The sequence below is a fragment of the Nicotiana tomentosiformis genome, chromosome 7 (genome assembly GCF_000390325.3).
Source record: "Nicotiana tomentosiformis chromosome 7, ASM39032v3, whole genome shotgun sequence".
Classification (NCBI taxonomy): domain Eukaryota; kingdom Viridiplantae; phylum Streptophyta; class Magnoliopsida; order Solanales; family Solanaceae; genus Nicotiana; species Nicotiana tomentosiformis.
Genome location: NC_090818.1, coordinates 4,490,079 through 4,515,101, shown reverse-complemented (window position 1 = coordinate 4,515,101; position 25,023 = coordinate 4,490,079).

The window sequence follows — 25,023 nt, the reverse complement described above, 5'->3', positions numbered from 1 at the left end:
TTTATACATATTTAATGAATTTCTTAACACAAATATATTGTTTAAGCAAAAGTTACTGGGTTCGAACGAACCCGTATTCACGCTTCTAGCTCCGCCCTGAGCACGTCCACCGAGCCAATATTATACCATTGTTGAATCGAAAGAAAATTCAACCAGTAATGAATTGGTATTATTTACCTACTTGTGATCAGTTTAACACAGGGAATGATATTTCCTATAACCAGCTATAATTTGAATAAGAAAAATGACCCTAAAAAGATTTTTTGTATTTTATTTATAGATCCCTCGTGTTATGTTTTATCAATCTCTCGTAAAAATAGCTATATAACTAAAACAATATTTGCAGTGAAGTATAAAATTGATCTCCCCGAGTTAACATTGGCTGAACACTTTCTAATCAAAAGTTATACAAGACGTTCAAGTTGATCACCATTCAATTAAAATGATAATAATTATGATAATAATGTTGTTGGAAACTATATATACTTGTCTTAGAATTAGAAAGAAAAGTAGCATAAGAGAAGAAAATGATAATTAAAGTTAATTAATGCTTACCGCTAGGGGTGTCAATGGTTCGGTTCGACCGGTTATTTTATAAAATTAGTACCATACCAATTTTTCGGTTATTCTATTATGTATTAACCAAGATTAGACTTTTCGAAACTGTCCCAATCATGTCGGTTTCTCTTCAATATTGGTACGGTTCGATTAATTTTCGGTATTTTTTTAAATATCATGTAAAATTCACCAGTAGAAATAGAATGCAATAACATATGTTCTTTTATAGGACATAACAAAACTCTCTAGACATTTTTACTGTTTAAAGGGTGATGAATTAAAAAAAATGAAAGATGGATAGTGTATAGATCCATCAACTATTCTACAACAACGTAAAAAAAAGAAGCAAAAACAAAGAAAATATAAATCACACGAGTGGAAAGATATTAACCAAGCTAGGACTCAAGAATAAAATGTAACGACCCTGCCAGTCGTTTTGAGTATTTCAGTCGCATTCTCCCATTTACTGCTCAATTTATGCAGTACAATTGTTATGTGACTTACCGGGGTAATTGGTTCGGGTCCGGTGAGGTTTCGGAATAAATTGAGACACTTAGTCTCAAAGATAAAAATTTAAGTTTGAAAGTTTGACCGGGGAGTTGACTTTTTGATATCGGGGTCGGAATCCGATTTTGGAAATTGGAATAGATCCATTATGTCATTTATGACTTGTGTGCAAAATTTGAGGTCAATCGGATTTAATTTGATAGGTTTCGTCATCGAATGTAGAAGTTGGATATTTCTAGTCGATTTCGACGTCGTTTATTCAAGATTTAAGTGTATCACATTAATAAAATGAGCTCCAAATTCAGTTTTGATTGAAGAATTAGATTCATATTGAAATTACGGAGCCATAGCAAAAAGAATCGTCGAATTCAGACATCGTATGAGAGAGTGATGCCCATTTTCGTATCGGAAATGATTTTCCATCGCCGCCAGCGCCCAGGGTAGCGTGGGGCTCTAGCCCTAGCGTTGAAAATTTTTGGGATGCTGGAAACTGTGCCACAGGTAGCGTCTCATGCCACCTGTGGCGCCCGAACACTAAAAATCCCTATAAGCGGGAGGTTTTTGTCATTTTTGACGAAAACAAAGTTGGGGAGCTCGGTTTGGGTGATTTTCAGAGGCAAATTTCACCACACAACTTGGGGTAAGTGTTCTTGAATCCCTTGTGATTATATTCCATGAATTCATCTTTATTTTCGGCGTTAGATTATTGATTTTACAAGTGAAATCGAAGGAATTTTCTACAATTCTATAAAATGAATTTTCGAGATTTGAACATCGATTTAGTCTTGGATTTGAGTAAAATTAGTATAGTTGGACTCGTAATTGAATGAATTATCAGACTTTGTGAGTTTCGTCGAATTCCGAGATGTGGGCCCTACTGTCGATTTTTTGAGCGGAGTTGGGAATTTTTATAAATTATTAAATTGTAAGCGTTAGAGAAAATTGTGATTAATTTGCACGTTGTTTGAATAGATACGAACCGTTTGGCTTGAATAGAGGAGATAGGAAGACGTATGGAGTTTGATACGCGCGGAATGGAATTTTCAAAGTATTGTACAGCTTGCTCGGTATTGGATTTTGGCTTGTTCGAGGTAAGTAACATCTTTAATCTTGGAGCTGAGGGTATGAACCCCGATTATACGTATTATGTAAATTGTTTGGAGGTGACTCACATGCTAGGTGACAGGCACCGTAGAAATTGAGACTCAGTTGATTTCGTAGAGCTTTATAGTTAATTAACTCATATTTCTCCAGGTATTTTTATGTGTTAGAGAAACTGAGTTGTGACTCATGTTAGAAATCATGCTTAGGCAAATGTTGGTATTATTGCCTTATTGGGACCCACTGAGGTCATTTATGTTGTCGAATTATTTGTTTAACTTGTAACTTCATACTCAGTCATGTTCATTCATTTCATATCATCTCTCAGTCTCTGTTGCTATTTATTGATTCATCATATCATCATTTTGGGCTGATTTTCATGACATTGTCAGCCCGCGAGACTGGAGAGATTGATGACTGAGTGAGGCCGAAGGCCTAATTGTGAGGATAATTATGGGATCGGGCTGCACGTCGCTGTAGGCCATATAGGCTTTATATATATATAAAATTTATGGGATCGGGCTGCACGCCGCAGTGAGCGCAGGTAGCTACTGAGTGCGAGTGCCGAGTGCCGAGTGCCGAGCGATTAGGAGGATTGAGTGACTGGGAAGACTGAGTGACTGGGAGGACTGAGTGAAATGATACTCTGAGAGTATGCATATGGTTTTATCACTGAGTTGCATCGCACTGACATGCACACTTGACATACATGCATAGAGATGCATTTATCTTCATGCTGTACGGTATCACGTCATTCATGACTTCTGACACATATTGGCATAGTGATGCATTTTCCACTGGCTATGTGCAAAGAGAATGAAACATCTTACTTTTTGTTGAAAGGAATTTTGGGAAAATTACTGTTTTCAAACTTACTCATATTTTTGGCAACTTCGGTAAAAGACTTGAGTTTTCACTGATACACTTGAAAGGCAGAGCTATTTTTAGAAATCATGATTAAGCTGAGCATTTTATCTCTGAGATACTTCTTTTATTACTTGCTTTACATTGTTATGGACTGTAGTTGGCTATTAGTGTTGGAGTCGACCTTTGTTCCAAATCGTCACTACTTTCAACCTAAGGTTAGATTTGTTACTTATTGAGTACATGGGGTCGGTTGTACTCATACTACACTTCTGCACCTTGCGTATAGATATTGGATGTTGATGTTGCTGTGATCGACGGGAGATGGATTTGAAGACGTACCTGCGTTCCGGTTGTAGCTGCCTCTTGTTCATGGTAGCCTTAGATTTATAAAAATCTGTTTATGTAAGTTTCGAACAGATGATGTATTTATTTCATACCAGTTTTGTAAATTCTAATCTTAGAAGCTCATGATTTGTACTACCAGTCCTTGGCGAGTTTATTAGAGTCAGTTAAATATTATTTGGATCAGATATTTGTAAATGGGCTTACCTAACAGGTTGGGTTAGGTGCCTTCACGGCTAGTTGGATTTTGGATCGTGACAAGTTGGTATCAGAGCTCTAGGTTCATAGGTTCTACAAGTCATGAGCAAGTGTCTAGTAGAGTCTTGCGGATCAGTATGATGATGCCCATACTTATCTTCGAGAGGTTACATGGCATTTAGGATAATTTCTATTTTTCTTTACTTATCGTGCGAAATTGATTCAGTTTGAAACATAACTCTTTAAATTCCTTCCACACATTCGTGTGCGCATGTGAGCGCTCGGTATCATATGTGCATCGCCGACTTGTGATTCCATGAACAAGGTTCGAGATGTATATTCTATGTTTTGCTGATGGGCCAGCCTGGAGGACCTGAGGCCAAGTTTAGACTGCAGCTTAAGCTCGGTAGCTTCAGTTGTGTGAACTTGTGCATTTGGACCTATACGTCCGGTAGTATCCCTATGGGTGGAATTTGTGGCTCGATGAGCGGTGGAATGACCATATGATGAGTATGATGTGACTGTGGGATGTGTCCAGATGGTTTGAATATGACATGATTAGTTTGTTTGGGATGTGAAAGGGACTATTGGGTGCTTGATTTCTATCTTGATGTGACGTATAGTCTCGGGTTATGAGTGGTGGGACAAATTAAATTCTCATGTCTTGTTAATGAGTTTGGACTCAGAAAGATTAATTGATTGCATAGAAATTGTGGTTGCGAAAGGGTATAGCAAGATGCCAATTTGAGACTAAGCATGTGGGTTATCTCCTGCAGAGTAATCTATATTGGTGTGTTCCTTATAATGTTGTGTGGGAAGTTTCTTTTCTACCTGCGGGGTATATGTATTGATATTCGAGTTTGGATTGGTTGAGAAAGTTGACTTGACCGTCACGAGGATGAAGGCGAGTTTAGCAGATGATTTAAGGTATTTTATGGTTTGCATTACCTGAGCTTGTGAAGAATTTTTGTTGAAATGACTGCGGGAGTATGACAATAGTAGAGTATGGGTATGATGAGTTATCAGGTGTTTTTTTATGGCTTTGAGCCAAGTGGGGGAGTCCGCTATCTACAATTTGATTGCATGATTATGTGTTGTATTGGCTTGGTCTGAGGCATATTTGTGGATCAGTTATGACTACAAAGGTTGAGATCGGGGCTGACCCGAGCAAGGAAATTTCTAAATACGGGTTACATTACACTTTATGAGTATATGAAAATCACGGAATGAGTTGAGTTGTTAATCGTGAGGGATGTAGTGTGCACGTTGTATGAATTTGCTTGGTTGCGTTAAGGCATTGTTACTTCTTTGGGGTATTTTTGTGCTAATTGAGCATAGGCAGTTCGGCCCGTTTGGACGGTGAAATTGAGATTTGAGGAGAGTGAATGACTCTCGAGTAAGTTCTAATAGATTCAAGATTAATATGTATCAACTGAGTATTTTTGGCGGATTTGTATATGGCAAGAATCTGAGATTTAAGTTGGATGGTGTCGAGACTTGTGGAATTTGTTTTTATATATCATTATGGATTTTATATTTCGGTATCAGGAAGGTGATGGAAATGGCTTAAGACTCAAATAAGGTATTTTTAGAGTTGGCGTTTCAGTTGTGTTACTTACGGGGGTGCTTAAGAAGAATACAAGGGTTTATAGGCCTTAGGGCGATATGATTTTATGTTAGGATGTCTTGTAGTGAGATTTGGGTAAGGATTGTAGAGTTCTGACAATAAGAAGTGTCAACTTGAGGATAATTTAGAAGAAACTTGGAGAAAATAGGAGGATTGAGTGACTGGGAGGACTGAGTGAAATGATACTCTGAGAGTATGCATATGGTTTTATCACTGAGTTGCATCGCACTGACATGCACACTTGACATACATGCATAGAGATGCATTTTTCCTCATGCTGTACGGTATCACGTCATTCATGACTTCTGACACATATTGGCATAGTGATGTATTTTCCACTGGCTATGTGCAAAGAGAATGAAACATCTTATTTTTTGTTGAAAGGAATTTTGGGAAAATTACTGTTTTCAAACTTACTCATATTTTTGGCAACTTCGGTAAAAGACTTGAGTTTTCATTGCTACACTTGAAAGGCAGAGCTATTTTCAGAAATCATGATTAAGCTGAGCATTTTATCTCTGAGATACTTCTTTTATTACTTGCTTTTCGTTGTTATGGACTGTTGTTGGCTATTAGTGTTGGAGCCGACCTTTGTTCCAACTCGTCACTACTTTCAACCTAAGGTTAGGTTTGTTACTTATTGAATACATGGGGTCAGTTGTACTCATACTACACTTCTACACCTTGAGTGCAGATATTGGATGTTGATGTTGCTGTGATCGACGGGAGATAGATTTGAATGCGTTCCGGTTGTAGCTACCTCTTGTTTATGGTAGCCTTAGATTTATAAAAATCCTTTTATGTATGTTTTGAACAGATGATGTATTTATTTTATACCAGCTTTGTAAATTCTAATCTTAGAAGCTCATGATTTGTACTACCAGTCCTTGGCGAGTTTATTAGAGTCAGTTAAATATTATTTGACTCAGATATTTGTAAATTGGCTTACCTAACAGGTTGGGTTAGGTGCCATCATGACTAGTTGGATTTTGGATCGTGACAAGTTGGTATCAGAGCTCTTGGTTCATAGGTTCTACAAGTCATGAGCAAGTGTTTTGTAGAGTCTTGCGGATCGGTATGATGACGCCCATACTTATCTTCGAGAGGCTACAGGGCATTTAGGATAATTTCCATTTTTCTTTACTTATGGTGCGAAATTGATTCATCTTGAAACATAACTCTTTGAATTCCTTCCACGCATTCGTGTGCGCATGTGAGCGCTCGATATCATATGTGCATCGCCGGCTTGTGATTCCATGAACAAGGTTCGAGATGTATATTCTGTGTTTTGCTAATGGGCCAGCCTGGAGGACTTGAGGCCAAGTTTAGACTGCAGCTTAAGCTCGGTAGCTTTAGTTTTGTGAACTTGTACATTTGGAACTATACGTCCGGTAGTATCCCTATGGGTGGAATTTGTGGCTCGATGAGCGGTGGAATGACCATATGATGAGTATGATGTAACTGCGGGATGTGTCCAGATGGTTTGAATATGACATGATGAGTTTGTTTGGGATGTGAAAATGACTATTGGGAGCTTGATTTCTCTCTTGATGTGACGTATAGTCTCGGGTTATGAGCGTGTTGAAGGGTCTTTCACATTGTGAAATTGTGGGACAAATTAAGTTCTCATGTCTTGTTAATGAGTTTGGACTCAGAAAGATTAAGTGATTGCGTAGAAATTGTGGCTGCGAAAGGGTACTGCAGGATGCTAATTTGAGACTAAGCATGTGGGTTATCTCCTGCAGAGTAATCTATATTGGTGTGTTCCTTATAATGTTGTGTGGGAAGTTTCTTTTCTACACGCGGGGTATATGTGTTGAGATTCGAGTTTGGATTGGTTGAGAAAGTTGACTTGACCGTCACGAGGATGAATGCGAGCTTAGCCGATGATTAAGGTATTTTATGGTTTGCATTACTTGAGCTTGTGAAGAATTTTTGTTGAAATGACTGCAGGAGTATGACAATAGTAGAGTATGGGTATGGTGAGTTATCGGGTGTTTTTTTATGGCTTTGAGCCAAGTGGGGGAGTCCTCTATCTACGATTTGATTGCACGATTATGTGTTGTATTGGCTTGGTCTGAGGCATATTTGTGGATCAGTTATGACTGCAGAGGTTGAGATCGGGGATGAACCGAGCAAGGAAATTTCTAAATAGGGGTTACATTACACTTTATGAGTATATGAAAATCACGGAATGAGTTGAGTTGTTACTCGTGACGGATGTAGTGCGCACGCTGTATGAATTTGCTTGGTTATGTTAAGGCATGGTTACTTCTTTGGGGTGTTTTTGTGCTAATTGAGCATAGGCAGTTCAGCTCGTTTGGACGGTGAAATTGAGATTTGAGGAGAGTGGATGAATCTCGAGTAAGTTCTAATGGATTCAAGATTAGTATGTAGCAACTGAGTATTTTTGGCGGATTTGTATATGGCAAGAATCTGAGATTTAAGTTGGATGGTGTTGAGACTTGTGGCATTTGTTTTTATATATCATTATGGATTTTTATTTCGGTATCAGGAAGGTGATGGAAATGGCTTAAGACTCAAATAAGGCATTTTCAGAGTGGGCGTTTCAGTTGTGGTACTTATGGAGGTGCTTAAGAAGAATACAAGGGCTTTTGGGCCTTAGGGCGATATGGTTTTATGTTAGGATGTCTTGTAGTGAGCTTTGGGTAAGGATTGTGGAGTTCTGACAATAAGAAGTGTCAACTTGAGGATAATTTAGAAGAAACTTGGAGAAAATAGAACGACTGGGTAGTAGGCTGGACCAGTATGGTAATGGTATGATTGGTTCTTTGGTTACCTATGATGTGGTGAGGCTTTACAGATGTTTTTGTTGCAATATTCTTGGGTTTGGTGACGTGCGTGGCTTGGTCGAGTTAGAGAAATTCAGTTATGATAGCTTGGTTATGTGCAAATGGATTTCAAAGGGTTCTTGATAGTTTCTACCATGGTTTGAACCAAATATTTATTTTTTTCTACCGATGTGGAGAACGTGCTATTGTGATTTCCTCCTGGAAGGAAGCAAGAGAAAGGTTTTTAACTAGCCGGGTATGTAATTTGCTGGTGACTTTGAGTTCATAATGAGATTCTTGTGCTTGTCACGTGATGCTATGATAGATGTGGTGTGTTGTGTGGGGTTAAGATTTGCATGTACAAGGTGGTAGTTCAGTCTTGAAGGGAAGGTCACGAAGTTTGGACAGAATGGTCAATTTCAGATATTTTGATGAATGTTGTAACTACTCGGTAATCCCTGAGAAGGGTGGGTATTTCAGAAGGCGCATAGTGTTTTGACTTACGGATGTTTATCGGTATTGCAGTACTCACCTGGTTGATAGACTGTTGATATTCTAATTATTTCTATGTGGCACGGAAAAGTTTTGGAAGAATTTCTCGTGGGATGATTGTGCATGAAAGATGTGTTAGTCATTCGAGTGCTGGAGTTGGAACCAGTTACGGTGATTCATGCGTTCTATGAATTTAGAGACTAGGAGTTCTCAGAAGTTTCAGGATTATGGCATGTTTTGAGGTGAGTATTTTATTTAAACTTAGTGGAGGCACTAGTTGCATTAATGTTTTGTGATAGCTACGTGCTACAAGTACATATATATGTGAGGTGTGAGCCCATGTGCGAGAATCGGGGCAAGTATTCATACTCGGAAGAATGCTTAGGCTATGATATGCCTAGAGTTGACTGTTAAACATAAAAGTTATAATGTTTCTCTTATTCGTACCTTTGTGGAAAACTATCTGGGCTATACTTGAGGTTACAAAGAGGCTAATTTCCTGAGTAAACTTGGTAGTTACTATTTATACGTTAACTTGCCGATTTGAGTTGTGATATCAGACTTTGCATATGCCTACTCTTTGGCATGTTAATTATACCAGTCCAGGAGCATGTGAATCTTATTTCATGTATCATATACATGTGTACTTAATTGATTGCTCCTGTATGATATGCTGGGACTGGAGACCTGTGACCATGCCAGGCGATTTATATTATGGGCACGTGAGTGGGCCGTGCAGATCTACATATTGGTATCATTGACACGTGAGTTGTCTGTGTCGCACTTGAGTTGTCCGTGCAGTATGTGGAAATTTTATTTCTATGATAATTTATCTGATTTCATTGCTTTCCCTCCTCTACGATAAAAATTACATGAGCAGCGTATTTGAGGAATTGTGTACATGCACCTACGGTAATCCTCTTCATGAAATTTGAGGAGTTGGTTGTAAATATTAGGTTGTGGTGGTGCTAGTTGAACTTGTGGAACAATTCTCTTCTTTGAGATATTTTCCATTTTTGGGTACATAGATTTCACAGTTTTTGGCTTGAAATATATTGGTGTGGCGTGTATGTGGAATAGTTGTGTTTGATAATATAAGGTCCTCGGACCTAGAATAAGTACTATTAGATTTGATAATGGTATATTTGGGAGGATGATATCGAAAGTCTGCTTATATAGTGATTATGGTTCTGGTTGGGGCGAGAGAGCTCCATGACTAGTTGATCTGATAAGTGGTTATGAGATTCAACTTGTTTCTTTAATTATCAGCAGTGTACGAAGGTTTTGGGAATGAGTTTTTGTTTGATATGAGGTTTAATACTAGTACCAGGTTGGTTTTGAGTAGTTACTGTGATCGGAATTGGTGTTGCGAGTATGCGAGTTGTGTAGTATGTTATGTGATTATATCTGGGGTATGGTTAAGGCCTAATACAACTTATTAAGACTCATACAACGTGTAGATGTGAGATTCGGGCCTTGAAAAGAAATTTTTGAATGTAGGAAATTGGATTCCAAGGTTAATGGGCTAAGGCTAAATTAGTGATTTTAAGTTATGTGATGTTGTCATGCCTATATGGTATAGGATGATATGGAATCACCACCGGGTATGTACGTGATAAGATAGAATAGTGATGTGATGGCTTGAAAACAACTCTTGGCACATTCGAGGACAAACATATGTTTAAGTGGGGGAAAATGTAACGACCCGATAGGTCGTTTTGAGTATTTCAGCCGCGTTCCCCCATTTACTGCTCAATTTGTGCTTTACAGTTATTATGTGACTTGCCGGGGTAATTAGTTTGGGTCCGGTGAAGTTTTGGAATGAATTGAGACACTTAGTCTCAAAGATGAAAATTTAAGTTTGGAAGTTTGACCGTGGAGTTGACTTTTTGATATAGGGGTCGAAATCTGATTCTCGAAATTGGAATAGGTCCATTATGTCATTTATGACTTGTGTGCAAAATTTGAGGTCAATCGGACTTGATTTGATAGGTTTCGTCATCGAATATAGAAGTTGGATATTTCTAGTCAGTTTCGACGTCGTTTCTTCAAGTTTTAAGTGGTATCACATTAATACAATGAGATGCAAATTTGGTTTTGATTGAAGCATTAGATCCGTATTGAAATTACGGAGCCATAGAAAAAAGAATCGTCGAATTCAGACATCGAATGGGAGAGCTTTGCCCATTTTCGTGTGGGGAACGATTTTCCGTCGCCGCCACCGCCCAGGGTAGAGTGGGGCGCTAGCCCTAGCACTAGAATTTTTTGGGATGCTGGAAACTGTGCCACAGGCAGCGCCCCAAGCCACCTGTGGCGCCCGAACACTAAAAATCCCTATAAACGAGAGGGTTTTGTCATTTTTTACGAAAACAAAGTTGGGGAGCTCTGTTTGGGCGATTTGCAGAGGCAAATTTCACCACACAACTTGAGGTAAGTGTTCTTGACTCCCTTTTGATTATATTCCATGAATACATCTTCATTTTCGGCGTTAGATTATTGATATTTCAAGAGAAATCGGAGGAATTTTTTACAATTCCATAAAATGAATTTTCGAGATTTGAACATCGATTCGGAGTCGGATTTTAGTAAAATTAGTATGGTTGGACTCGTAATTGAATGAATTATCGGATTTTGCGAGTTTCGTAGGATTTCGAGATGTGGGCCCCACTATCGATAATTCGAGCGGAGTTGGGAATTTTTGTAAATTGTTAAATTGTAAGCATTAGAGTAAATTGTGATTAATTTACACGTTGTTTGAATAGATACGAACCGTTTGGCTTGAATCGAGGAGATAGGAAGGCATATGGAGGTTGATACATGCGGAATGGAATTTTTGGAGTATTTCACAGCTTGCTCGGTATTGGATTTGGCTTGTTCGAGGTAAGTAACATCTCTAATTTTGGAACTGAGGGAATGAACCCCGATTATACGTATTATGTGAATTGTTTGGAGGTGACACACATGCTAGGTGACAGGCGTGTGGGCTTGCATCGTAGAAATTGAGACTCAGTTGATTCCGTAGATCTTTATAGTCAATTAACTCGTATTTCTCCATGTATTTTTATGTGTTAGAGAAACTGAGCCGTGATTCATGTTAGAAATCATGCTTAGGCAAATGTTGGTATTATTACCTTATTGGGACCCACTGAGGTCATTTCTATTGTCGAATTATTTGTTTAACTTGTAACTTCATACTCAGTCATGTTCATTGATTTCATATCATCTCTCAGTCTCTGTTGCTTTTTATTGATTCATCATATCATTATTTTGGGCTAATTTTCATGACATTGTGAGCCCGAGAGACTGGAGAGATTGATGACTGAGTGAGGCCGAGGTCTGATTGTGAGGATGATTATGGGATCAGGCTGCACGTCGCAGCAAGCCATATAGGTTTTATATATATTATTATTTATTGGATCGGGCTGCATGACGCAACATGGTTGACTGATTTATGCCATGATTGGCTTGTTATAGCGCTTGGGCTGAAGGAGTCTCTCCAGAGTCTGTACACACCCCAGTGAGCGTAGCTCTCTACTGAGTGAGAGTGCCGAGCGATTGGGAGGACTGAGTGACTGGGAGGACTGAGTGAAATGATACTCTGAGAGTATGCATATGGTTTTTATCACTGAGTTGCATCGCATTGACATGCACACTTGACATACATGCATAGAGATGTATTTTTCCTCATGTTGTACGATATCACGTCATTCATGACTTCTGACACATATTGGCATAGTGATGCATTTTCCCATGGCTATGTGGAAAGAAAATGAAACATCTTATTTTTTGTTGAAAGGAAGTTTAGGAAAATTACTGTTTTCAAACTTACTCATATTTTTGGCAACTTCGGTAAAAGACTTGAGTTTTCACTGATACACTTGAAAGGTAGAGCTATTTTCAGAAATCATGATTAAGCTGAGCATTTTATCTCTGAGATACTTCTTTTATTACTTGCTTTACATTGTTATGGACTGTTGTTGGCTATTAGTGTTGGAGTCGACCTTTGTTCCAAATCGTCACTACTTTCAACCTAAGGTTAGGTTTATTACTTATTGAGTACATGGGGTCGGTTGTACTCATACTACACTTCTGCACCATGCGTGCAGATATTGGATGTTGATGTTGATGTGATCGACGGGAGATGGATTTGAAGACGTACCTGCGTTCTGGTTGTAGCTGCCTCTTGTTTATGGTAGCCTTAGATTTATTAAAATCTGTTTATGTAAGTTTCGAATAGATGATGTATTTATTTCATACCAGCTTTGTAAATTATAATCTTAGAATCTCATGATTTGTACTACCAGTCCTTGACGAGTTTATTAGAGTCAGTTAAATATTATTTGACTCAGATATTTGTAAATTGGCTTACCTAACGGGTTGGGTTAGGTGCCATCACAGCTAGTTGAATTTTGGGTCGTGACATAAAGTTTATAAAAGATTAAATATTCAAAGAGATAAATATAAATTATATGACTGGATACATATTCAATACATTGTAGTTTGCTATTCATAATCGCTAGAATATTTTTTCTCTTGCTAAGATACTTGAAATAACTTAGTTTAAGTAGAAGTATCATAATAGGTTTTAGGAATTACTATTTTGAGATTAATTACTTGTTGGCTTGTAACAGTTTTCATAATTCCAAGGCCCAAAGAAAAATATAATGCATTATTATTTTTAAACTTTCTATATAAACATATTTTCCACATATAAAATTTATTCGGTATGGTTCGGTATTTTTTCGGTTTATTTTTATAAAATTAAAAACTTATCCTAATTATCGGTGCGGTTATAAATTTATATAAAAACCTACGATTGTTTTAAAGGAAACCTAAAAATCGGTTCGGTGCGGTACGATTCGATCAGTTTTTGAATATCCATTGACACCCTTACTTACTGCTATAGATTGCTTCATATACCTCAGGAAGCTCAGCAAGATACTTAACAATGGAAGAAGGGGTTTACAAACTAAAGGTGTTTAACGGGCCGGGTTGACCCGGTTCTGGACCGGCCCAGACTGGTATTAACCCGGACCGGTGGTAGGAGGCCGGGTAGGGCTGGGTTTGCGGGGTTAGGGGGTTGGTCCGTTTTATTTTTTGGTTAACCGGACCGGTTCAACGACTATTTTCAGATTTGTTTTTTTAAAAAATAAAATTTATTTGACCATTGGAAACGATCAGCTTCCAATTTGACCGTTGCCCAACGGATATTTTACAAGAATAGCCCCTTTTTGGGCAATTATTTTTAAAAAATAATACTTTTAGTAATTAGTCATTTAGCCCTTTGAAAAACTATAAATACACCCCCTCTTCTTAACTCATCTCTCATTTCTCAAACTCAAATTCTCAATTGTCATTCTATCATTCTTCACCTAAATTGCAATAAACTATTTGGCTCTCATTTTTTTTTGGAATTTAATTTATCGTATTATTTGAAGTTTGAACTTTGAACTTTGAACAATTGACGTTTCTTCGTGGTAACATTGGAGTTGCGAAAATCATCAAGTGTTCAATTTATTGCGGAATTTGGTGCACTCCCTCAAACTCTTTCTCTTATTTACAATTTTATTTGCATATTTAATTTTTGTTAGTAGTTAAATTTTCACAATATGTTTAATGCTGCAAAAAGAGTGTGTAATAAGGTTGCTAATCGGGGTAATGAGAGAAATAAAAAAAGAGGTACTACTTCAATATTTAGTAGTAATTTAAATGACTCTACACATATTTCTGAAACATCACCTAATAATAATATAGATTATGAACGATTACAGGAAGATTTCGGTATAGAAGATAATGAATTAGAAATTGAAGATGAGACAACACTTACACCTAGTAGTGTTGGAGTTGGTAGCAGGGGTGGTGGTCGTGGTGCTAGTAGTAGACCACATGTGGCCCCGTCTACTAATCGGAGGAAAAGAAATAAAATTTGGAAATAGTTTGACGAAATAGAGAATTCTGATAGAGTTAGATGCAAAGTTTGTAAAGATGATTTTAAACATAAGACTGGAGGAAGTTTAGGGGGGACTGGAACACTTAGTAGACATATAAAAATTACTCATCCTATAGAATGAGGCTATGATTTAGATGAAAATGAAGGAATTTTAAACCCTACTACTAGAGAACTTATGAAATATGATAAAATGAAGGATCGTGAGGAGTTAGCAAAAATGATTGCTTGGGTTGTCTATCTTTTTATTTTGCTTCTTCATCATATCTGACTATGTATATTCAAAGGATTTATAATCCCTTATTTAAAGGTATCCCTAGAATTACTTATAGATCTGATATCTTTAGACTTCATGGACAATATCAGACATACATACGTTATTTGTTTGACCACCTTCCTTGTATAGTTTCTCTAACTTTTGATATTGGACATGCTGTAAATGAAAATAATTATTTGACAATTACATGTCATTGGATAGATAATAATTATTGTATGCAAAAATGTATTATCGCTTTTAAATATGATGAGGATTAAAGCCATACTGCTATTTTTATAAGTACTACTATTTGCGAATTGTTGAATTTTATAATCTTAATAAAAAAATATTGTGTATGTCTTTTAATAATGCTTCTAACAATAATGCTGCCATTTCAATATGAAGACTGCATTTGAAACCACCACTAGACGAAATTTTTGATGTTCGGTGTGCATGTCATGTTTATAATTTAATTGTTAAAAGTGACCTTGATTTATTTTCGACTCAGATTACTCATGTTAGAAGAGCAGTTGGTGTTATTCAAGGAAATAATAGACAATCTATAATTAAGGAATTTAAGACTAAGTGTACGGAGCATAACCTTAAACCGAGATTCATGCCAGATGAAATTGTTACCGGATGAAATTATACATACTTATTTTTAAAATGTTGCTACAAATATAGATTGCCGATAACTGAAGTTGCTAATGCGCATTGTACTGATCCAAACCGTATGTTAACAACTAATACTTGGGAGTCCATTAATGATGTTGTTCAATTTTTACATAAATTTTATACAGCTACTGTTGAGTTTTCTGGAGCATATTACCCTACTGTTACTATGAGTTTAGTACATATAGCTGAAATTTCTTTTTTACTCTCTGAATTTAAGAAGAAAGAAAAATATAAGGATGCTGTTGAAAAAATGCAAGCCAAATTCAAAAAATATTTCTTTTCAATTCCTCCGATTTACTTAATTGGTGGTATTTTAAATCCTTCTATAAAGATGTCTAATTGTCACCAATTAATCAATGTTTTTTTATAGTTATATGGAGATTGGACCAACTGAAATCCCAGATATATATTGTTGTATGAACAAGCTAAATGATTTTTTACAATAATTATATATTTATTATGCAAATATAATTGATGATGCTACTATTAATGTAGGCAATGTTAATCCCACTATGCATTGCACTACTTCTACTGCATCTGCTACTATGGATGAAGATGAAGGCCTTAACGATTATAATATTTGGGCTACATTTCCTTCCACTCAAACCAGTAGCAGGAACATTGATGAACTTCAATTCTACTTGCAAAAGCAATCAGAGCCTCACACAAAGGAATTTTCACTGTTGGGATGGTGGCATGAGAATGAAAAGCAATTTCCTGTTCTTTCCGCTATGGCTCGGGACGTGCTGAATGTGCCAATTTCAACTGTTGCATCAATGAGTGCATTTAGTCAATCAAGAAAACAACTAGGAGACACCCGCCACTCATTGGGAAGCAGTGCTTTGGAAGTTTTAGTATGTTTCAGAGATTGGATTAGATCAGAACGAAGAAATCAAGGACGTGAAGATGTTGATAAACCAGAAGATGAGGAACTTAGAGATATATTAACACATTGTCACCCATATGAATTTAACACTACAGAAGATGGCCAAGAAATTCATATTGATTATGAAGAACTTACTAAGGCAATGCAAAACCTTTGAAGTTCTAGATTTATATTTAATAATTAAACTTTGACTTTACTCTTTTTTCGTTAATTTATTTGTTGTTAAATGTAAACTTTAATTTGCAAGTTTGAAATAAATAAAGAACTTGCAAATTATAAGTGTAATTGTTTTCCATCTTCATTGTATTTTATTATCTTAAATTCTTAATGAAATATTCAAATATAAGGATTTTAAAGCCTTTGCATCCTTTATTCAAACACTCTTTTTATAAGATTATTTTTTTATTTTATATTTTTACTTTATATTAATATAAATTACGATAGTTATACAAAATACACAAAAAAAAATTAAATAAACCCGGCCCGACCCCTTAGGCCCGGAACCGTTTCGGTTCAATATTTGACCAGATGGGCCCGAACCCGTTAAGCCCGATTTGGAAAAACCGGTAACCGGCCCTGATTGGTGACCGATCAGTCACTATTTTACTCAACTCGGATCGGCCCGACTCACCCGTTTGTCACTTATAGTACAAACCGAATCGAAAAACCACACCAAATCAAAAAGTCAAACAAACCGATTTAAAAACCTGATTAGGTTTGATATTAATAAAAAAATTCGAATTAAACCGACATATAAATATATAATTTATATATATACTTTTAAGACTTTATATAGAATTTTATTTAAAAAATTTCTAGAAATATTTTGGATTTTCTTATGAGATGTAATATTTAATAGAATATAAAGTGCTCCAAATTTATTAACTTTAAATAATAGGTTGTATTATGATCACACCCAACTATGCCTTATAAAAAGGACAAGCGGTCGTGGCAAATATATCCCGGCTAATAAGTCCGGGGTCGAATCCCACAGGGAATTAACCTATCAACCACAACTGCTAGACTCGCACAAATTTATGTAATCAATCTTCAGAAATATTTAAATAACACTTTGGATGTTTATTAACTAAATATTACGTAACAAAAATGCAATAATAAATGACTAACTATGAACGGTTTGTAAACAAGAACTGGAATGATCTAAGGTTGTGATTTTTCCTATTGTCGGAATCTTTTCCGCTACGTTTTCTATAAATTCGCCTAAGTATTCTCTATCGATCATGAGCACTATGACTGTTGTAACTCTCTCCCGAGTAATTACCATAATTTACTAGAAATATTCTCCCGAATTACGCTATCTGGCATTAAGTACGGCTCACTCAGATCGCACCAAGGTTTCGTTATCCCTAATCCCACCTTTAAACCCTTCATATTGATCCCTCATATATGTTCGGAGTGATGTTGTTCAACAAGTACCTAAATATGCACTCTCTCCCGAGTAATACATACTAAATAGGCACAACTAATTGAGGGCCCTTCAATCAACCACATGAATAATATAGTTGAACAAATAGAGAAAATACTACGGCAAATTATATTAACGTAGCAAGAAAATCATCCTTCAATAGGTTCCACAAAACCCTAGATTAGGAGTTTAGCTACGCATACTCATAGTAACAATATCCCAAATATTTTGCATAATTCAATTACAAAGTAAAGATAAAAGGATGTAGAAATCGATGATTCTAACTCCCAACGGGTGATTCCACAAGCTATTCTTGCCTCCGGTTGCAAAAGTCCACCCAAAGTGGCATTTTTAGATCTATTTATATGTGTAGGAGAAGACCAAAACGTGTAGGCAAAGTCCTAGTCAAACCTGGAGACGAAATAAGTCTTCAAAACTCGGACTGTGCATGCCCAGACCTGGCCTCGCGGGGCCTAACGCCTGGTGGACCTCGCCCCTGGCCTAGTCAAGCTCGCCTTCTGCCCCGCCTCACCAGGTCTCTTGCCAGCTACAAGCCTGGCGTCGCCAGGTATAAGGTCTGCTCTAGGCCTGGCTTCGCAAGGTATAACGCCTGGTGTAAGCCTGACTTTGCCAGCATCTCCTTTTCAACTGCTCCCGAGCACGCTTTTGACTTTTTAGTATCCCTTTTTGCTCTACTTTCATCTCCAATTCACCTACACATAAAATAGACTGCGTTACGCACAATTAAAGTGTAGTTTATCATTAAAGCATATAAAATGCAAGGAAAATAATGTGCTAAACTATGGAATTATAGCCACATATCAATACCCCATACTTAAACATTGCTCGTCCTTGAGCAATAAAACCACACTTATAGACACAACCTCACTAAGCAATTCCCATAACTCATTACACCAAGAATATTTAAAATAGTCTAAGCACCAAGGTGTAACATCCTCACCTCAAGATTTGACTCACAAATACCATGACTTATTTACAATTCACTTACTTACTCTACCATGGAGGTCAACGACATTACCTGTAACGACCCGACCGGTCATTTTGAGTATTACAACCCCGTTTCCCCATTTACTTCTCAAATTATACTTTACTGTTGTTGTGTGAATTGCCGGGGTAATTGGTTCGGGTCCATTGAGGTTTTGGAAGGAATTGGAACACTTAGTTCCAAGGTTTAAAGCTTAAGTTAAAATAGTGATCGAATGCGGACTTATGGGTAAATGACCTCAGTTTCGAGTTTTGATGATTCCGGTAGCTTCGTATGCTGATTTTGGACTTAGGAGCGTGTCCAGAAAATTATTTGGAAGTCTGTAGTGGAATTAAGCTAGAAATGCCGAAAGATGAATGTTTGGGAAGTTTGACCTGGGGGTTGACTTCATGATATCGAGGTCAGAATCCGATTCCGGAAATTTGAATACGTCTGTAATGTGAAATGTGACTTGTGTGCAAAATTTGAGGTCAATCTGACGTGGTTTTATAGGTTTCGACGCCGTTTGTAGAATTTGGAAATTTATTAGGCTTGAATCCGTGTGTAGTTCATATTTTTGAGGTTGTTAGGTATGATTTGAGGCCTCGAGTAGGTCCGTGTTATGTTATGGAACTTGTTGGTATGTTCGGACGGGGACCTGAGAGCCTCGGGTGAGTTTCAGATGGTTAACTAATTGATTTTTGAATTTGGAAGACTGCTGGAACTGAAGCCTTCTGGTATAATCGCACCACCAGAAAAGTAGTCGCGGGTGCGAGCTCGCAAGTGCGAGCAGGGGTGTGCTGAAGCGAGTTGCGCAGGTGCGAAAAATGCTTCGCAGGTGCAGAATCACATCTGCGCGAGAAGGAGCGCAAATGCGGGCAGAGGGCTGTGAGGCATTGGTCGCAGGTGCGAGGGAAAATTCCACAACTGCCTGAGCGCATATGCGGACGGATGCGCGCAGAAGCGAAAACTGGGCAGGCGAGTGGAGTCCGCAAATGCAATGTTTTGCTCGCACAAACGGATGCGCAGGTGCGCAAATCTTGTCCGCATATGCAAAAATCGCTGGGGCAGAACCATAAAATTCGAGGGTTCAACATTTTCCACCCATTTTCGGATTTTGGAGCTCGGGTTGGGCGATTTTGGAGGGAAAATTTTCCAAACAACTTGGGGTAAGTGTTCTTAACTCCCTTGTGATTCCATGAATTAATCTTCATTTTTGGTGTAAGATTATTGAATCTTCAAGAGAAATAGAAGGAAATTTCTATAATGTCACAAAATGAACTTTTCAAGTTTGAATACCGATTTGGAGTCGGATTTGAGTGAAATTAGTATGATTGAACTTGTAATTGGATGTGTTATCGTATTTTGTGAGTTTTGTCGGATTTTGAGACGTAGGCCCCATGGGTAATTGTTGGGGCGTAATTTCGGATTTTGTGGAAAATAATAAGATTTTGGATATGGAATTAATTCCTATACATTGTGTGGACTGAATCAAATTAATTGTGGTAGATTCGAGCCGTTCGGGAGTTGATACGCACAAAATGGAATTTCTGGAGCATTGCTTAGCTTGCTCGACTTTGGATTTGGCTTGTTCGGGGTAAGTAACTCTTCTAATCTTGGAGTTGAGGGTATGGACCCTGAATATATGTATTTTGTGAATTGCTGGGAGGTGACGCACATGCTAGGTGACGGGCTTGTGGGCGAGCACTATAGAAATTACGACATAATTATTTCTCTGGAATTTTATAGTTAAATAATCTTTCCATGCGGTTTTATGTGTTAAAGAAATTGAGCTGAAAAGCATATTAAAAATCATGTTGAGGCTATGTGCCAGTATTATTGGGACCCACAAAGGTCATATTACTATGAATTATTGTGTTAAAATTGAAATTCATACTCAGTCATATTCATTTCATTGCATATCATATCTCGGTCTCTGTTGTTATTTATTGATACATCATATCATCATTTTTGGGTTATTTTTCATGACATTGTGAGCCCGAGAGACTGGAGAGATTGATGACTGAGTGAGGCCGAGGGCCTGATATGTGAGGATATTTATGGGATCGGGCTGCACACCACAGCGTGTTGCATATTTTTGGGATCAGGCTGCACGCCGCAGCATGTTTGATATCGGCTGAGGGCCTGATTGTGAGGATGAGTGTGGGTCGGGGCTCCCCGCTTGCAATATACTTTATTATTATAGAATGTGAGTTGTCCATGCAGCACGTGAGTTGTCTGTGCAGATTATAGCGCTTGGGCTGAAGGAGCCCCTCTGGAGTCTGTACACACCCCAATGAGCGCAGGTACCTACTGAGTGCGAGTGCCGAGTGCTAAGTGACTAGGAGAATTGAGTGATTGTGAGGTATGCCCGAGTGGCAAGAGTGATTGTGAGGTATGCCCGAGTGACACGAGTGACTGTGCGGTTTTGCCCGAGGGGCTGTATATGAGTGATGTTCTGCCCGAGGGGCTGTTTATAATTTTATCACTGCGTTGCATCGCATTGGCATGCACACATGACATACAGTCATAGAAAGGTATTTCCTCATGCTGTACTGCATCACATCATTCATGATTTTTTGCATATTTTTGACAGATGGGCATAGTGATGCATTTGTTTTACACGGGTTATCCGGAAGGAAAATGAAACATCTTATTTATTATTGAAAAGATTTTTGGAGAAATTTATTGCTTTCAAACTATACATATTTTTGGCAACTCCGGCAAACGATTTGGGTTTTCACTGATGTATTTGAAAGGAAGAACTATTATTTTTGAAATCATGATTTGGCCGAGTATTTTATCTCTGAGTTACTTCTGGTATTATGTGCTTTATGTTATTATGGACTGTTGTGGACTATTGGTTCTGGACCCGACCTTGGTAGAAGCTCATCACTACTTTCAACCTACGACTATGTTTGTTACTTACTCAGTACATGGGGTTGGTTGTACTGATACTACACTTCTGCACATTGCGTGCAGATGTTGGCTGTTGTTGTTGCTGTGCTCGATGGTTGCGGGACTTGAAGATGTACCTGCATTCCTGTTGTAGCTGCCTCTTGTTCAGGGTAGCCTTAGATTTATAAAAGCTCTACTTTTGTATTATTCAAACAGACTATGTATTTATTTCATTTTCGCTTTGTATATGTTATTCTTAGAAGCTCATGATTTGTACTACCAGTTCTTGGGGATTGTACAAGATTAAGACCTTTATTTACTTAAATTGCTTTAATAATTATTATTAAAATTGGATAGTTGGTAATTGGCTTACCTAATGGGTTGGGTTAGGTGCCATCACGACAAGTTGGATTTTGGGTCGTGACAAGGTGGTATCAGAGCACTAGGTTCATAGGTTCTACAAGTCATGATCAAGTGTCTAGTAGAATCTTGCGGATCGATATGATGACGTCCATACTTATCTTTGAGAGGCTACAGGGCATTTTGGATATATATTTTCCATATTTCTTTCCTTATCGTGCGAGATTGATTCAGCTTGAGAATAAATTTTTGAATTCCTTCCACGTATTCGTATGCGCACATGAGCGCTCGGTATCAGCTGTGCATCACCGACTTGTGATTTTATGAACGAGGTTCAAGATGTGTATTTTGTGTTTTGGTGATGGGCCAGTCTGGAGGACTTGAGGCCAGGTTTAGACCGCTGCTTAGGCTCGGTAGCTTAAGTTGTAACCTATACATTTGGACTCATATGTCTGGTTATATCCCTATGAGTGGAAGTTGTGGCTCGATGAGCGGCGGAATGGCTTTGTGATGAGTATGATGTAAATGCGGGATGTGTTAAGACGATTTGAATATGCCGAGAAGTGTTTCCTTGAAATGTAAAGGAAAGGCCATTGGGTGCTTGATTTTCGAATTGATGTGGCGTACAGTCTCTAGTATGAATGTTTTGAAGGATCTTTCACATTGTTAAATTTTGGAGTAAAACTAAATTCTCATGTCTGGTTAATGAGTTTGGACTCAAATAGACTAAGTGATTGCATAGTAATTGTGAATGCGAAAGGGTATAACAAGATACCAGATTGAGGCTAAGTAGGTGGATTATCCCCTGCGGAGTAATCTACGTAGGAGTATTCCTTATGATGTGAGTATAGAGTTTCTTTTCTGCCGATGGGATGTATGGGTGGAGATTTGAATCTGAATCTGGTTGAGAAAGTTGACTTGTGTGTTAAGAGGATGAATACGAGCTTAGAGGATGATTGAGGTATTTTTATGGTTGGCGTTGTATGAACTTGGGAAGAAGTTTTGTTGGACTGACTGTGGCATTATGGCAGTAAGAGAGTATTGGTATTGTGAGTTATGGAATGTTTTAATCTATGGCTTTGAGCCAAGTGGGGGAATCTGCTATTAACAATTTGATTTCATGGTTATATATTAAATTTTAGTTTTGGTCTGAGGCATACTTGTGGGTTAGCTATGACTTGCAGAAGTTGAGATCGAGGATGACTCGAATAAGGAAATTCCTAGTTAAGTATTATATTGCACGTATGAGTAAATGAAATTCACGGGATGAGTGAGTTGTTATTGGTGAATGATGTAGTGTGCACGGAGTATGAATTTGATATGTGGTGTTAAAGTAGAGTTACTTCTTTGAGTGTTGTGGTGCTAATCGGGCACGTGTCTTTTGGCCCATCTGGGAGGTACAATTAGTTTTGAGCAAAGTGGGTGACTCCCGAGAAACATTCCAGTAGGTTTGAGAATTATATTTAGCAATTGAGAATATTTCCGGACTTGTGTATGGATAAATTCCGAGATTTGCGTTTGATGGTGCTTGGACTTGCGAAAATTCTATATGACTATGGATTCTACATTTTTGTATAAGGAAGGTAAGAAGAACAATTTCAAAATTCACATAAGGTATTCTTAGAGTGAGTGTTATATTTGTGGTATTTTTGAAGGTGCTTAAGAAGAATACAATTGCTTATGGGCCGTAGGGCGTTGTGGTTCTATGCTAAGGTTTGTAGGGTGAGTTGTGGTTAAAGATCGTAGTATTTTAGCAAGAAGAAGTATCAATCTGAAGATAAATTTGGAAGGGACTCGGAGAAAATAGGACAACTGGGTAGTAGGTTGGATCAGTATAGTAATGGATATGATCGGTTCTTTGGGTGCTTATGACATGGGGGTTTTCTACAGGTTCTTTGTGGCAATACACCTGGACTTGGCGACTTGCGTGGCTTGGTCGAGTTACAGGAATTTAGTTTTAAGGGCTTGATTATGTGCAAATGGATTCCAAAGTATTCTTGATGGTTTCTACCGGTGTGGAGAACGTGTTGTGAATTGTGATTTCCTCCTGGAAAGAAGCAAGATAAAGGTTTCTAACTAAAATAGTATGTAAATTATTGGTGACTCAAAGTTGATAATAAGATTCTTGTGCTTTTCACATGATGGCAAGATAGATGTTATGAGTTGCACGAAAAATAGATTTTCATGTACAAGGTGGCAGTACAGTCTTGAAAAGAAGGTAACAAATGTTGGACAACATGGACGGTTTCAAATAACTAGATGAATACGTTTACTACTTGGTGTTATATGAGAAAAGGGCGGACTTCAGAAGGCGCATTGTATTTTGACTTACGGATGTATAAATTAGTATTGCGGTACTCACATGGTTGATAGACTGTTGATATTCAAATTTTGTCAAGTGGCACAAAAGAACTTTTAAAGTATTTCTCGTGGGATGATCGTGTATGAGAGACGTGTTAGGCATTCGGGCGGTGGAGATGGAATCAAATATGGTGATTCGCGTGTTCTATGGATTTGGAGATTGGGAGTTCCCAGGAGAAGATTGTTTCATGGTTGTGGACTGTGAAGTTGTGGCCAGAGCTAGCCAGATGATAAAATGTGTTATGATTCAGTCATTATGGATTTTCGGAGGGACTGTTTATATATCTATTTGTGGGTAACCCGAGTTGATTAGGGGGTCCATAGGTAGGCCCAATTAAGATGTGTATTCTACACCTAGCCGGAATGGTTGGCTCCATACTGCTATTATTGAGGGATGTGTCATTTGGTTGATGTTGAACTTATTCATGTTCTCAAATGATCTGTGAGTTACTCCTTTATGCTACGAGGAGTTGTGATTCATTGGTTATGTGCACAGATGGTGCAGTTATATTTGAGCTTTATAGCGGAATTTGAGTGTGATGAGTACTTGGGTATTGCATGATCGATAGCGTAATGGTTATGTCCGAATTTGAGTGTGATGAGTACTTGGGTATTGCATGATCGATAGCATAATGGTTATGTCCTTTCAGGTGTTGTGTGATATTTTTATCATTTGCCTCTCCGTCGTTATTAATTTGTAGCAGGGTGGCTCGGGTATATAATATGAACCTCGTGTTAGAATCGG